This window comes from Leucoraja erinacea, chromosome 2 (assembly GCF_028641065.1).
Source record: "Leucoraja erinacea ecotype New England chromosome 2, Leri_hhj_1, whole genome shotgun sequence".
NCBI lineage: Eukaryota > Metazoa > Chordata > Chondrichthyes > Rajiformes > Rajidae > Leucoraja > Leucoraja erinaceus.
In genome coordinates, this window is record NC_073378.1 from 77,563,997 (window position 1) to 77,580,770 (window position 16,774).

The following is a 16,774-nucleotide window of genomic DNA, read 5'->3' on the forward strand; positions in this document are numbered from 1 at the left end:
CCTCAATGAAGATGCAATTTTATTTTCTAGATCATATCACTGTCTCCACTGCAGCATAACATCGTAGAGATGGCAGCCTTTCCTGGAGACTGACGGGCCATGGGAGTATGCGGGACTTTTACATAGCGGAGCTTGTGATCCCTTTGCCAGAGATTGAAGCTCCAAATGCTGGGCCTGTGGACTTTAACATCATGAAGCCTGTGGTCTCTGAGAAGAACATGCTGACTCGGGAGTAACATGCCGCAAGAGAGTTTCAACCACCCCGTTGCGGGAGTTTCGATCACCCCGATGGAGGCTACCTCTGAAGAAAGGTCTCGACAATAAACATCTCCTATTTCCTTCGCTCCATAGATGCTGCCTGACCCGCTGAGTTTCTCCAGCATTTTTGTCTACCACCAATGGAGGGTACGATCGTTGGCTGCGGGGGCTTTGATCGTCCTGACTGCAGATGGTTTGACTGCCCCGACCGCGGGAGAACAAGAGGAAGATGATTGAACTTCACTGCCTTCCATCACAGTGAGGAATGTGGAATCCACTGTGATGGATGTTTATGTTAATTTTCATGCAGTTGTGTGTCTTGTTGCTTTTCACTTTAGTATGGCTGTATGGTAACTCAAATTTCACTGTACCTTTATTGGTACATGTGACAATAAACTGACCTTGAAACCTTGAAACCTTGAATAACACATGGGTAAATTCAGTCAGCTGGACTTTGGAAAACCTATGGTGTATGTACAGCTCTGCCATGTCTTTGCTATGCTTATCGCAAGAGGAGGTGAATTCCCCTTTTCCTGAGCAAAGAACTCTGTCGCCTCCCATGCCCAATTAAATTCTGATGCAAAAACAAAAAAAATGTTTCACTGTTAGTTAGATATACAGTGCATAAACTGTGCTCCATGAGGTTTTTTTGGATCTTGGTCTTTCCTGCCCTCTCTTCATGTATGGTCTAACAATTTGACCCTCTCCACCTCCAACTCTGCCATCTACACCCTCAATTTCTCCACAGGTGGATATCTTGAACTTCAGCAATACTTCTTGTTCACTCTGTGAGAACTCTCAGCCACCATATCTCTCTGAAACCTTACACCATGCCATAACCAATAATCGCAGGTCATTGAGGATGCTATTAAATAGTTTTAATGGGTGTTTCTCCTGTTGCCAGTGCACCACCTTCACATGCATGATTAATATGTGGTGTCTTGTAGGGTGATCAAAGCCTAATTTGGAAATGTTGGTCTCAATTTTTGAATTGCTTAGGAACTAATGTCAACAACAGCCAGCTCTTGGCAATACCACACTGCCCAGTTTTCCAAATAACATGCATCGGGCTAAAAATATGCATTTAAAATTCACAATTGAAATTAGAAGCAGATTGATACGCTTAGAATTGAATAAACAATGCACTGTGGCTCGCTTGTGCTTGTTATTCTTCACTAAAACACTTCATAGCTGCTGTGCAATTTTAACGAGTTGCTACAGCTTATTGTTTGGCATTAAAAGTTCAGTAAAGTGCCATAGGAAGAATTTCAGTAATTTTACCTGATATTAATGATTGTTGATTTCATAATTACAAAATCCTTCTTACACTTCCCTCAACCTCCTTCCTTATTCGGCATTTTCTAAGAATTAAACATACTTGAATACGTATGTAGTGTGACATAATTGATTTTAATTTCATGTTCTTTCAGCTGTGTATATATATATATAGAACTTCCATTGCATGTGAGAACATTGAGTGAACACTTCAGTTTAAAATCTCAGCTTCTTTTCATACAGATGACCATCTTAATTTTAAGTGATGCGCCCCTCCCCCAGCTATCCTGCTAGGTGCAGCCTGACATAAAGCAGCCTATAGCCCTGAGGACAAGGCAAGACAGGGAGAGGAACATAGCTCAGCATGTTTGCAGGAAATCCAATTATTTGTCTGAAGCTTTGAATTCAAAAGTAGATTCAGAAAGTCCTAAAGCAATTACTACTTACACAGAAAAGACAGAATGACTGCTTGAGCTAGCAGCTAAACACCATATTGTTTTGACTTCTGCATTTGATATGAACACCCCACAACCTCTACCCCCTCCACACACCATCTCTAAAGCTGTTTTCCCAGTCAGAAAACTGTTTCCAATACCCTTCATGATGAGTTCCAGCAAGTAAAATAACCTCAGGTAAACCTGACAGTTTAAAAAAAAAGTTGAAGATTTTTAAATTGTGAATTCCATTATTTTCAGTTATTATGTAGGAAAGGTTGACTGTATGACTTTTTATGAAGCCCCGCTGAACTGAATTTACTGTATACAATGACATTGCATGTGTCCTTCTGTAAGTGAACTGCACATTCTCCTTTTCATTTTTATTTTCTCACATTAATGACAAACCAAGGAAAGGCTCGTGTCACCCCAGCATTGCTGTAAAACTGAACTGGGAATGTTTAAACTGGCTTCTCTTGTAATTGTGGATAAGGCACCAGATGAAGAGGAAGGCCTAGAAAAGAGGGAAAGCAGAAAGTGTATCAAAACTTTGTTTCTGTTAATTCACTCGCAGACACAAGGCCAGTAACTTTAATGCTAAATGGACTGCAGCATTCAGCTGAATCTGCTCATCTATTTGACAGTCAAACACTCAGGCAGGCAAGGTAATAATATTAAAAAAATTAAAAGGCTGGGAATTGCCTGAAAGCTCTTGTTTGACACCAACTGTTAATCTGGATGCCAAAGGAATGTCATAAATACAGCTAAACTAAATTTTAGCTTAGTTTGCAGTGAGGTTAAATTGGCTAAAGGAGTTGTGTAAAATATAGTTCCCAGTTCAAAAACAAAATAGTCAAAACAGTAATCTAACATTTGAAATTAACAAGAGCAATAAGAGCCGGCAATTACTTAGAGTCTCAAAATGCTCCAAAGCGTAAGACAACATTTGATGTGGAAGCACTGAAGCTGATGTTCTGGCAAGTGACCAGAAGCTCAGTTAAAGATAATGGTTTAAGGAGCATCCCATTTGAGAAAGCAAAAACGGAAAGTGGATCAAGTAGAAGGGCAGAGAGGGGGAGATCATCCCTATCTGAAGACACGGTGACCAGTGATGGAGAAATTAAATTCTGGATGCTCGAAGGGCAAGAATTGGGAAAACACAGGTAACTTTGATTTTAAAACTGGAGATTACAGAGGTAGACTATGATGAGACAGTGGAAGGGTTGGAAAATAAGGATAAGTATGTTAATTTTGACATGGGGCTTAATAAAGAAGCTACATTAGTTCAGCAAACTTTGTTGGTGGATGAATGAAAGGTTTAGTTGGTGGATGATGCATCTTTAGAATACACCAAGCTTACAGAAATTAAAATGAGGGAGGTCTACCAGTGCACAGAATAGTCAATTGAAGAGGAATGCAATTGTCGATGCACTGATGCATTTAAGATCCATTGTGATCCTTGATTTGACAACATACTACTAATTACTTTGTGAATTCTGAGTGTAATTTTTGACGTCACTCATGCACAATAAATGGTAATGCCCAAGTGTTGTTGAACAGAGACATCAAGAGGTCTATACAAATATTTAAGGTGAGAGGGGAAAGATCCAAAAGGAATATGTTTTTCAAACAGAGGGTGGTGGATATGTGAAACAAGCTGCCAGAGAAGGCTGTAGAGGTGGTATAATTACAATATAATTTGGACATTTGGACAAGTACATGAATAGATTCAAGATTCAAGATTCAATTTAATTGTCACATGTACCAATTAAGGTACAGTGAAATTTGAGTTACCAAACAGCCATACTAAGTGAGAAAAACAACAATTCACAATTCAGCCACTAAAAATAAAATTTAACATAACCATCCACTACAGCGGAATCCATATTCCTCACTGTGATGGAAGTCAATAAAGTTCAGTCATCTTCCTCCTTTTATTCCACCCGTGAACCCTTTGCACTTACCGACGGTCTGCTGTTCAAGCCCTCTCGTCGGGATGATCAAAACTCCGGCGTTGGGACGGATCGGACCAATCTGCCGCAATGAGCTCCTGAGTCGGCCGCTTCTTACCGGAGACCGCTGCTTCACAGTGTTAAAGTACACAGGCCCCGTGGTCAGAGCTCCTACACTGGCGATCCTTGACAAAAGATCCCAGGCTCTGCAATGAAAGTCCACGCCATAAGTGACTGGAAAAACTTTCCCCCGACCCCCCCCGCACCCTCCACATAAAACATACCAAGAGACATTAAAACAAACATTCAAGACATACTTAAAATAATAAAAATGTAGAAAGGACAAGACAGACTGCTGGTGAGGCAGACATTACAGGAGCCACCCGGTGGAATTAAAGGTTCAGAAGGATATGGCCAAATGCTGGCACATTACATTCAAGAGGGAGTTCGATATAGCTCTTAGGGCTAACAGAATCAATGTATATGGGGGGAAAGCAAGAAAAGGGTACTGATTCTGGACGATTACCCATGATCATATTGAATGGCGGTGCTGGCTCGAAGGGCTCGAATGGCCTACTCCTGCACCTATTTTCTATGTTTCTACTTGGAGATTCACAAGTCAAAAGATGGCGCTGTGATTAAAGATAACTTTACATGAGACTATACTTTCAAAGCAAATAATGGGATTACTTGACCACACACCTAAGTCATCAAGATGAAATAACGTCAGAAGAGTAGGACACAGGGTAGAGCAACATGCCAGGAGGAAAGTGGAATTGGAGAAGAGTTCTGAGAAAATCCTAACAATTTTTCCAGAAACAAACCTTTCATTAACTTAACAGAAGCACAACGCCTGATGTGACTTTGTTTCTCCAATTAAGATCAGAGATCTACCTTCCACTGTAGGCACAATTACAACTCTGCAGCTGGAAAGACACATCTCAAATTACGAAATCAAAGAAACATGCATGCTGAATTCTTACACATTCAACTTTTCCACTGTTTCCCACAATTTATTTCACATTGTTGCACTGGGGGGGAGAGCTTATGGAGGTTGTTGTCCAAGTGGGCAATGTCCAACTATTTCTCATAATACAAAAACTAGCAGACTGAATAGGCAAGAGGTTCTTGCACAAATTCTGGTTCTCCGTAGGTGCAACAAGCTGATAGATGCATTCATATTTCATTGAAAGGTCCACAGCAAATTCCTAAGATGTTCATGACCTGGAAGGATATCATGATGTCAGAAAAAGGAGTTCTCCCATTTCCTCCAAATCGAAGGCGTAGTTATGGGCACGTGCATGGGCCCCAGCTATGCCAGTCTCTTTGTAGGGTACATCGAACAATCCTTGGCCCTATCTCCGAACTGTACCTCTGCTACATTGACAACTGCATTGGTGCTGCCACCTGCACCCATGCAGAACTCAATGATTTCATCCATTTCACCGCCAACTTCCATCCAGCACTCAAATTCACCTGGACCATTTCTGACATCTTCCTACCGTTTCTAGACCTCATTATCTTCATCGCAGGTAACAGACTACTGACATCTGCTACAAACCCACTGACTCCCATGGCTATCTGGACCACACTTCTTCCCACCCTGCTTCCTGTAATTGTAGAGGCAGATTTTTATATCGTTCAAGAGATTACTCCCTCTAGCCACTAAGTGGACTACATGATTAAGGAGAATGTCGTAATACGCATGTGAGCTTTCCGTCGGGGACCTTCAGATCTTCTTCACAGATAAATCTTCATAACACAGTCTTTTGATTAATAGATTCTTTATTGTTGATGAAAAACAATAAGGTATACATCCAACCTTCTTCCGACTCGTACACTTTAATCTTCATCGAACTCCAGCATATCGCTTTAAAGGTTAGATACTGCTTGTGTCTCCGTTACACTTCGCATGGTCAAAGGTTAAGCCTTCCTCATGCTGGTCCAAAACTAAACTAAATACTAAGCTTCTGCGCTAGAAACCTTGCTCCAAACACGCCCTAAAATACGTCATAAATCCCACCCATTTAATAACGGGCAGTCTAAAATTTAAAGACACATGCCATAATTAATGATACACAAAACAAGCCAAATGGCACTACGTACCGGCCCCTAATTGTTCTGAGTATATAATGAGGCAATTATTAATAAACATCAAAAAGTAGCCATGAAGGCCTAACATATATCAAAATAAAAAAGTCGGGGAATTGAACCCCGGTCTCCCCCGCGTGACAGGCGGGGATACTAACCACTATACTAACGAGTAAAATAACATGCACTATATAGCTGCAATCAGAATTCTTCATTGACTCTTCCATCTTCACTTTCGCCTTCTAGAAGCAAGCATAGCTTGGTTATTAATCTTATTAAAACACTGGTTTTAGTTTAAAGTCATAACGTGCGCACCAAACCCTTAACATCAGGCACGATACCTAGTATATAGTCCAAAACATAACAATCCAAAGCTTTGATAGCATGAAACATCTTCCTCCATGTCCGATCAACTCCTGGATGTGTTGTAACAACAATGTTCAAGTGTGAAAATCCTTCGAGAGAATAACAGGATTTTAAGCAATAAAATTCACCATTTGGTTTGATTTAATTTTTGGATCATTTGCAGAGGTTTCAAATCCCAGCTCAAGCTTTGACCATTCCCTGTCTGGCTTGCAGAGAGACTCTAGTTCATTGATCCATCTCTTATCGCTTAAGAAGCGGTTCGCTGTCAGTTCTCTGGAAAATTCATCCGCAGGAGTTTCTTCTGTTTTAACATATTTCAATTGTGCAACATTAATAACTCCCAACGCTTTTTCCATTGGCAGATTGTCTCTGTCCACATCCAACTATCTGGTTTATTTGGCTCTATCATCTGGTGGATGCTTTCACAATTGTTGCTGATCCACTTGGAAAGTGTGAATCCTCCCTCATTGCAAAGGGGTCAGATGTTCTACTGGTTGAACTGCTTCCTGCTCAGAGGACATGGATTTTAAGCAATCATCCTTGTAGAAATTATTCTTCAAAGGGAATCTTACTTCATGAAATTTAGTATTCTCGCCAAACTTGCGTTTCTAATTCTGGTTGCGTTGCTCTGCCATACGACGATTATTCGGCAGATTAACACTTTGTTGTTTGAAAGGTGAATCCAGACAATAGTGCCGTCTGAAGAAGGGTTTCAGCCCTAAACGTTGCCTATTTCCTTCGCTCCATAGATGCTGCTGCACTCGCTGAGTTTCTCCAGCACTTTTGTGTGCCAGTGTCCGTCGATCTTTACTGAGTAGTTCATAAAATCCATGAACTCTTCATTCGACATTTCCTCAGATTCCTTGCTGGTAATTTAATTGAAGTCATGATTGTATTGCTTCATCAACAGCTTTTCAAATTTATTAGTAGATATTTGATTAACAGCAATGGTAGGATAGTTCTTCTGATTCCTGTTTTCATTATTTCTTCTCAAGGAGCCATAGATAACCCATCCAAGTCGGGTTTTTGTAGCATAGAGTCCATCACCTTGGCTCCTAACAATCTGTACAGGTTCCAATCACTTCAAAACATTCGTTCTGGTAAGTTCCAACAATAGAATTTATTTCAGATATCTTGATATCCTTCAGGTAAGGCCATTGTTTCAAGTCTTCATGTCTCCATGATATTGGTATAAAATTATCTTCATCCAGACTGGATATCTCCATACTCGTAATGTACTGACTCGTACTCTCTTTATCTTTATTCGTGATATGCAATCGAATCTTAGTCTCTTCTCCTGAGATATACAATCTTCTCGTCAGATTTTCTATGCAAAAGATAGTTGAACTTCCATGAACCACAAAAAGCATATGTTTGCTTTTTGTCTTGTATTTGTCTTGCTATTCCTTACCTGTACTGGTAAGATAGAAAAGTTACAAGCTCCAACCCCGGCTCCAATATGAGCAGTTAGTTGAGGCGAGGGGATAACATCACTAGTAGCTGGCTCCTTCTTCTGTTCCGTTTGCTCCGGTTCTTCCTCTTCCATGTTCTCTGATAGTTCATCATCTATTTGTTCTGGTTCTTCCTCTTCCCAATACTCTGGTAGCTTCTTTACAGTGTGAAGTGCTTCAGGATGATATTGCCTGCACTTATAAAACATTATAGGACTCTTACAGTCTCTCACCATATGTCCTTTTTTCAAACATCCAAAACAGATTCCCTTCTCTTTCAAGAAATCCATCTTTTCTTCATATTTTTTCATCTTGAATCTTCGACACCATCTTATGGTGTGACCAACTTCATCACATAACAAACAAAATACTATTTGCTTGTTAGTAGATATATTTCCTTTCATTCCAATTGTCATTTCCGCAGGTATGGTTGCGGTAACAAAACTACTTCTCATAGATTCTGATCTTTCTTCAGTTTTGGTTTATGATCTCAATAGTCCCGTGGTGTGGCTCTAACATGTATCGTACTTCCCTGCCCAAGAAATCCACCAGGTCTGGTAGCCTGGCTACTTGGTTCCTCTCATCCAATATTTTGCCTGCTTTATCTCCCCACTTTTCTCTCAGTCTTCTGGGCAACTTGCTAATGATGACGAGTATTACACGCAAGATTCATTTCCTTCATGTGGCCCTAAGAAATGTTGCATAATCACTCTATGCCTCCCCATCTTCTGGCTTGATTTCTTTCCAAGCATGGGGCTTCTCCAGGTATGCGTTAGCAATTCTCTGTTCATTACTGCTGGTGAGGGATGGAATTCAGTCCCTTGCGAGGGGAGACATAGCGACTGACGAGGTAGAGTCACTGTGGATTGAGTTGAGGAATTGCAAAGGCAATAAGACACAAATTGGTGTTATTTACAGACCACCAAATATTAGCCGGATGTAGGGTGTAAGTTGCAGCAGGAGTTAAAACTGGCATGTAACTATAATGCCACTATGGTGATGGGGGATTTCAATTTGCAGGTAAATTGGAAAAAACAGGTTGGTTCAGAACCCCAAGAAAGAGAGTTTGTAGAATTCTTAGAGCAGCTTGTGATGGAGCCGACCAGAGAAAAGGCAATTCTGGATTTTGTGTTGTCCAATGAACCAGATATGATAAGAGAAATCAAGAGAAAGGAACCCCTTGGAGGTAGTGATCATAATATGATGTGTTTTAATTTGCAATTTGAGAAGGAGAACGTTAAATCGGAAGTGGCAGTTGAACAAAGGGGACTAGGAAGGCATGAGAGGAGAGCTGGCCAAAGTAGACTGGAAAGGGATCTTAGCAGGAATGACGGTGGAACAGCAATGGCAGGAATTTCTGGGCAAAATCCGGTTCTAAGGGGTGTAGGAGGCAACCGTGGCTGACAAGAGAAGTTAGGGATAGAATAAAACTAAAAGAAAAGATGTATAACACAGCAAAGAGTAGCCAGAAGCCACAGGATTAGGAAACTTTCATAGGACAACAGAAGGAAACAAAACAGGCGATACGGGCTGAAAAGATGAAGTATGAAGGGGAGCTGGCCAGGAATATAACGAAGGACACTAAAAGCTTATTTAGATATGTTAAGGGAAAAAGAGTAGCAAAGTCAAATGTGGGTCCCTTGAAGGCAGACACGGGTGAAATTATTATGGGCAACAAGGAAATGGCAGAAAAGTTGAATAGGTACTTCAGATCTGTCTTCACTAAGGAAGACACAAACAATCTCCCAGATGTACTGGAGGACAGAGGATCTAAGGGGGTAGCGGAACTGAAAGAAATTTTCATGAGGCGGGAAATAGTATTGGGTAGGCTAATGGGACTGAAGGATGATACATCCCCTGGACCTGATGGTCTGCATCCCAGGGTCCTCAGGGAGGTGGCTCTAGAAATAGTGGACGCATTGGTGATCATTTTCAAATGTTCAATCGATTCAGGATCAGTTCCTGTGGATTGGAGGTTAGCTAATGTTATCCCAGTTTTCAAAAAAGGAACGAGAGAGAAAATGGGGAATTACAGACCAGTTAGCCTGACCGGTGGTGTTAAAGATGCTGGAGTCAATTATTAAAGAGATAATAATGGGGCATTTGGATAGCAGTAAAAGGATTAGTCCAAGTCAACATGGATTTATGAAAGGGAAATCATGCTTGACTAATCTTCTGGAATTTTTTGAGGATGTGACAAGTAAAGTGGGTGAAGGGGTGCCAGTGGATGTAGTGTATCTAGACTTTCAGAAAGCATTTGATAAGGTCCCGCACGGGAGACTGGTGACTAAAATTAGAGCACATGGTATTGGGGGTAGGGTGTTGACATGGATAGAAAATTGGTTGTCAATGAGTAGGAGTGAACGGGTCCTTTTCAGAATGGCAGTCAGTGGCGAGTGGAGTGCCGCAAGGCTCGGTGTTGGGGCCGCAACTGTTTACCATATATATTAATGATTTGGAAGAGGGAATTAGGAGCAACACTTGCAAGTTTGCAGATGACACAAAGCTGGGTGGCAGTGTGAACTGTGAAGAAGATGTTAGGAGGTTGCAGGGTGACCTGGACAGGTTGAGTGAGTGGGCAGATGCGTGGCAGATGCAGTATAATATAGATAAATGTGAGGTTAACCACTTTGGCGGCAAAAACAAGGGGGCAGATTATTATCTCAATGGGGTTAGGTTAGGTAAGGGGGAGGTGCAGCGAGACCTGGGTGGCCTTGTACACCGGTCACTGAAAGTAGGCTTACAGGTACAGCAGAGCAGTGAAGAAAGCTAATGGAATGTTGGCCTTCATAACAAGAGGATTTCAGTATAGGAGTAAAGAGGTTTTTCTGCAGTTGAATAGGGCTCTGGTGAGACCATATATGGACTATTGTGTACAGTTTTGGTCTCCTAATTTGAGGAAGGACATCCTTGTGATTGAGGCAGTGCAGCGTAGGTTCACGAGATTGATCCCTGAGATGGCGGGACTGCCATATGAGGAAAGATTGAAAAGACTAGGCTTGTATTCACTGGAGTTCAGGAGGATGAGGGGGAATCTTATAGAGACATATAAAATTATAAAAGGACTGGACAAGCTAGATGTAGGAAAAATGTTCCCAATGTTGGGCGAGTCCAGAACCAGGGGCCACAGTCTTAGAATAAAGGGGAGGTCATTTAAGACTGAGGTGAGAAAAAACTTTTTCACCCAGAGAGGTTTGAATTTATGGAATTCTCTGACGCAGAGGGCAGTGGAGGCCAAGTCACTAAGAGAGTTAGATAGAGCTCTAGGGGCTAGTGGAGTTAAGGGATATGGGGAGAAGGCAGGCACGTGTTATTGATAGGGGATGATCAGCCATGATCACAATGAATGGCAGTGTTGGCTCGAGGGACCGAATGGCCTCCTCCTGCACCTATTTTCTATGTTTCTATGAGTTTTCCTCCTTCTTAACTTCTTTCAGGTAGGCAGCCTATCCTTGACTAAGCTTGGCTTCACCACATTGTGGTTCCTCTGGCATGGCTCTTTCTTCATCTTCTGGTTCCATGGATTCAAACAGGTCTTGGCAGATTGCCACGTCTTTAAATTGAACGAACAAAGTCTCTGAATTCTGCTCCAACTGTGTAAGCATCGAGTGGCTATTTTGAAAACAATTTTCTCAGAACAATATCTCTCAAACATCCATGGGCTTAAAGTTGATGTTAGTTCAGAAGGAATGTGTGTCTTATCTTTACTTAAAAACAATCCAAGGTTGGACTGGCTGGATATCTCCAGACGGTGGAAAAACACTTTTATTGGCAATCTTCCAAGCTAGTTGCTCGATTCATTTATACAATACAATACGGTTTATTTGTCACATTGCACATAAGTGCAAGTGAAATGAATATGTCAGCAGCGGTACAATTATAAAGAACACACACAAAAACACAATAAAACTTTAACATAAACATCCACCGCAGCATTCATCATTGTGGTGGAAGGCACACAATTTGGCCAGTGCTCCTCCATTTCCCCCCGTGGTCGGGACCTCAACCCTCCGCAGCTGTTGCTGTGGGCATCCAGATGGTAAAAGGACAAGGTACAAGTCCAGGTAAGTCCAAAGCGGCTCTTCCCCACCGGAGACCGCGGCTTTAAGTTGGTGTAGGCCGCAGGCCGGCGGTCGAAGATTTAAAGTCCCCGCCGCGCCGCGCCGCAGCCAGAAGCACCGCAGACCGCAGGGCCGGCGGTTGAAGCTCCCCTCCAGGGATGATGGTAAGTCACCACCGCGCCCGCGGTAGAAGTTGGCTGCAGGCCGGCAGTCGGAATGGAAGCTTCTTCTTCCCCCGGGTCCCCCATGAGGGATCCCGGGCTGTAGACGTCGCGCCAGCTGGAACTGTGCAGACCGCGGCTTCAGGCTGCCGGCTGCCCCGGGCCAGCGAAACGGAGCGCTCCCCTCTAGCGAGGGCTCGCCCGCTCCACGCCAAGAGTCCACGCTGCGTCCACCGCTGAAGCCCCGGGCGCGTCTCCGGGAAAGGCCGCTCCGATCCTCGCTGTTAGGTCACGGGGGAGGCGACCTGGAAAAAGACGACTCTCCATGGAGGAGGCGACCAAAGCGGTTTCCTCCTCACCCCCCCCCACACACCACCCCCCACACAAAACACACCGAGAAACATCAAAACATATTTAAAACATACTAAAAAAATTAAAAAAGTTGAAAAAACTAACGCGCTGCTGACAGGGCTGCCGCCATTGCAGCGCCCCCACTGACTACCTATTTATCTAGCTCTTCCAACGGAAGCCATTTAAAATTAAAGCCTTTCAGCTTCAAAATTAAAAAGAATAAGAGTCGATTTTACTCACACTTTTCGTGATTATGTCGTCAGATAGGTTGTGTCACTGTCGATAAACTTCAAGGCCATTTCTGGCCGAGATCCATTGTCTTCAGTTCCTCAGATGGAACCAGTCTTCTGGCCAAGACCTCTTTTTAGATCTTAGCCAAATCTTCTGTCCCACTCTCTGGGACTGGGTTTCACCCCTCATCAGAGGTATCCTTTGACAATGTAGCGTCAGATTTTTATAACGTTCAAGAGATTACTCCCTCTAGCCACTAAATAGACTACATGAGTAGGGAGAATGTCATAATACGCATGTGAGCTTTCGTTCAGAGACCATCAGATTTTCTTCACAGATCAATGTTCATAACTCAGTCTTTTAATTAATAGATTATTTATTGTTAATGAAAAACAATAAGGTATACATCCAATCTTCTTCCGACTCGTGCACTTTAATCTTCATCGAACTCCAGCATATCGCTTTAAAGGTTAGAAAACTACTTGTGTCTCCGTTAAACTTCACGTGATCAAAGGGTATGCCTTCCTCATGTTGGTCCAAAATTAATCTAAAACCTAAGCTTCTGCACAAGAAACTTAGCACCGAACATGCGCTAAGATACGCCATAAACCCCACCCATATAATAACGGGCAGTCTAAAAATTAAAGACACATGCCATCATTAATGACACACAAAACAAGTAAATGGCCTCTACAGTAAGGACTCTATCCCCTACTCTCAATTCCTCCGTCTACGCCGCATCTGCACCCAGGATGAGGTGTTCCAAACCAGGGCATCTGAGATAGAAACATCGAAATAAGGTGCAGGAGTAGGCCATTCAGCCCTTCGAGCCTGCACCGCCATTCAAAATGATCATGGCTGATCATCCAACTCAGTATCCCATACCTGCCTTCTCTCCATACCCCCTGATCCCTTTAGCCACAAGGGCCACATCTAACTCCCTCTTAAATATAGCCAATGAACTGGCCTAGACTACCTTCTGTGGCACAGATTTCCAGAGATTCACCACTCTCTGTGTGAAAAAAGTTTTTCTCATCTCGGTCCTAAAGGATTTCCCCCTTATCCTTAAGCTGTGACCCCTTGTCCTGGACTTCCACAACAATCTTCCTGCATCTAGCCTGTCCAACCCCTTAAGAATTTTGTAAGTTTCTATAAGATCCCCCCTCAATCTCCTAAATTCTAGCGAGTACAAGCCGAGTCTATCCAGTCTTTCTTCATATGAAAGTCCTGCCATCCCAGGAATCAGTCTGGTGAACCTTCTCTGCACTCCCTCTATGGCAATAATGTCCTTCCTCAGATTTGGAGACCAAAACTGTACGCAATACTCCAGGTGTGGTCTCACCAAGACCCTGTACAACTGCAGTAGAACCTCCCTGCTCCTATACTCAAATCCTTTTGCTATGAATGCTAACATACCATTCGCTTTCTTCACTGCCTGCTGCACCTGCATGCCTACTTTCAATGACTGGTGTACCATGACACCCAGGTCTCGTTGTATCTCCCCTTTTCCTAATCGGCCACCATAGTCTGCTTTCCTGTTTTTGCCACCAAAATGGATAACCTCACATTTATCCACATTATACTGCATCTGCCATGCATTTTCCCACTCACCCAGCCTATCCAAGTCACCTTGCAGCTTCCTAGCATCCTCCTCACAGCTAACACTGCCCCCCAGCTTAGTGTCACCCGCAAACTTGTAGATGTTGCATTCAATTCCTTCATCCAAATCATTAATATATATTGTAAATAGCTGGGGTCCCAGCACTGAGCCTTGCGGTACCCCACTAGTCACTGTCTGCCATTCTGAAAAGGACCCATTTACTCCTACTCTTTGCTTCCTGTTTGCCAGCCAGTTCTCTGTCCACATCAATACTGAACCCCCAATACCGTGTGCTTTAAGTTTGTATACTAATCTCTTAAGTGGGACCTTGTCGAAAGTCCAGATATAACACATCCACTGGTTCTCCCCTATCCACTCTACTAGTTACATCCTCGAAAAATTCTATAAGATTCGTCAGACATGATTTACCTTTCGTAAATCCATGCTGACTTTGTCCAATGATTTCACCACTTTTCAAATGAGCTGCTATCCCATATTTAATAACTGACTCTAGCAGTTTCCCCACTACCGATGTTAGACTAACTGGTCTGTAATTCCCCGTTTTCTCTCTCCCTCTCTTTTTAAAAAGTGGGGTTACATTAGCTACCCTCCAATCAATCCTCAGGAACTACTCCAGAATCTAAAGAGTTTTGAAAAATTATCACTAATGCATCCACTATTTCTGGAGCTACTTCCTTAATACTCTGGGATGCAGCCTATCTGGCCCTAGGGATTTATCGGCGTTTAATCCATGCAATTTACCTATACCACTTCCCGGCTAACCTGGATTTCACTCAGTCCTCCATCTCCTTTGACCCGTGGATCCTGCAAATTATTTATATCTTCCTTAGTGAAGGCGGAACCAAAGTAGTTATTCAATTGGTCCACCATGTCTTGTTCCCCATGATCAATTCGCCTGTTTCTGACTGCAAGGGACCTACATTTGTTTTAACTAATCTCTTTCTCTTCAAGATGTACACTTTCTTTAGGGAACGCGGGTTCCCCTCTTCGACTATAGATGAGGCTCTCACCAAGGTCTCCTCTATATCCCATAGCTCTGCTCTCACTCCCCACCCTCCTACTCATATCAAGGACAGATATAACACATCCACTGGTTCTCCCCTATCCACTCTACTAGTTACATCCTCGAAAAATTCTATAAGATTCGTCAGACATGATTTACCTTTCGTACCTGTCCTCACCTTCCACCCTACCAGTCGTCACATACAACAGATAATCTTCCGACATTTCTGCCATCTCCAATGGGATCCCACCACTGGCCACATCTTCCCATCTCCTCCCCTTTTGGCTTTCCACAGAAACCGTTTGCTCCGTAACTCACTGGTCAATTTTTCCCTTCCCACCTTTCCCAAACCCTGCCCTGGTACTTTCCCTTGAAACCGCAGGTAATGTTACACTTGTCACTTTACCTCCCCCCTCGACCATCCAAGGACCCCAGCAGTCTTTTCAGGTGAGGCAGAGGTTCACCTGCACCTCCTCCAAACCTCATCTATTGCATCCGCTGTTCTAGGTGTCAACAGCTCTACATCAGTGAGACCAAGCGCAGGCTTGGTGATCGCTTCGCTCAACACCTCCGCTCAGTTCGCATTAACCAACCTGATCTCCCGGTGGCTCAGCACTTCAACTTCCTCTCCCATTCCAAATCCGACCTTTCTGCCCTGGGCCTCCTCCATGGCCAGAGTGAGTGCCACCGCAAATTCGAGGAGCAGCACCTTATATTTAGCTTGGGTAGTTTACATCCCAGTGATATGAAAATTGACACCTCCAATTTCAGGTAGTCATTCCTTGCTCCCCTTCCCAGATCTTCCACAGCCTACTGTCTCCGCCTCTTCCTTTCTTCTTCCTGCCCCCATGCCCTATCCCCACATCAGCCTGAAGCAAGGTCTCAACCCGAAACGTCACCCATTCCTTCACTTGACAGATGCTGCCTCACCCACTGAGAGTTTCTCTAGCACTTTTATCTACAAAATACAATGATAGTCAGCACATAATAGATGAAGAATAGCAAAGACACCATCACAATGAGGTAGTCCACTTTGCCTGCTGATACACAGTCACCACGCTTAACCAAAAAGGACAAGGTCTGTATGGTTAACATCTGGCCCCACAAACATATGTGAAGAAAGTGCATGAGAAACAAAGGATTATATCCTGACAGCAACTTGTCATTGCAATTGCCTTTGCACCACCACTAACCACCGTGATTGTGCCCGTGGTAAACTTATTTTTTCCCTTGGGTTGATGCTGCTGAGTCTAGTTATGTGCAGGTTTCAGCTGCATGAAAGGGAAATGTGGAATTTACATGTATCTTCACTATGTGCTTGAATGGTTCAACATTTATGAAGGCTATGAATGTGAGACATGGTGTGGTGTATGTGCATGAGTACTGAAGACGTAGTGGTTTTACTCCATGCATTGACTTCATTTGCTGCCTCCTCCCACTTACTTGATGGAGTTCCTATCCCGTGGAGGAAGAGGAACTTGACCATCTCCACCATTTTGTAGCCAAGATTTTCAAAGCC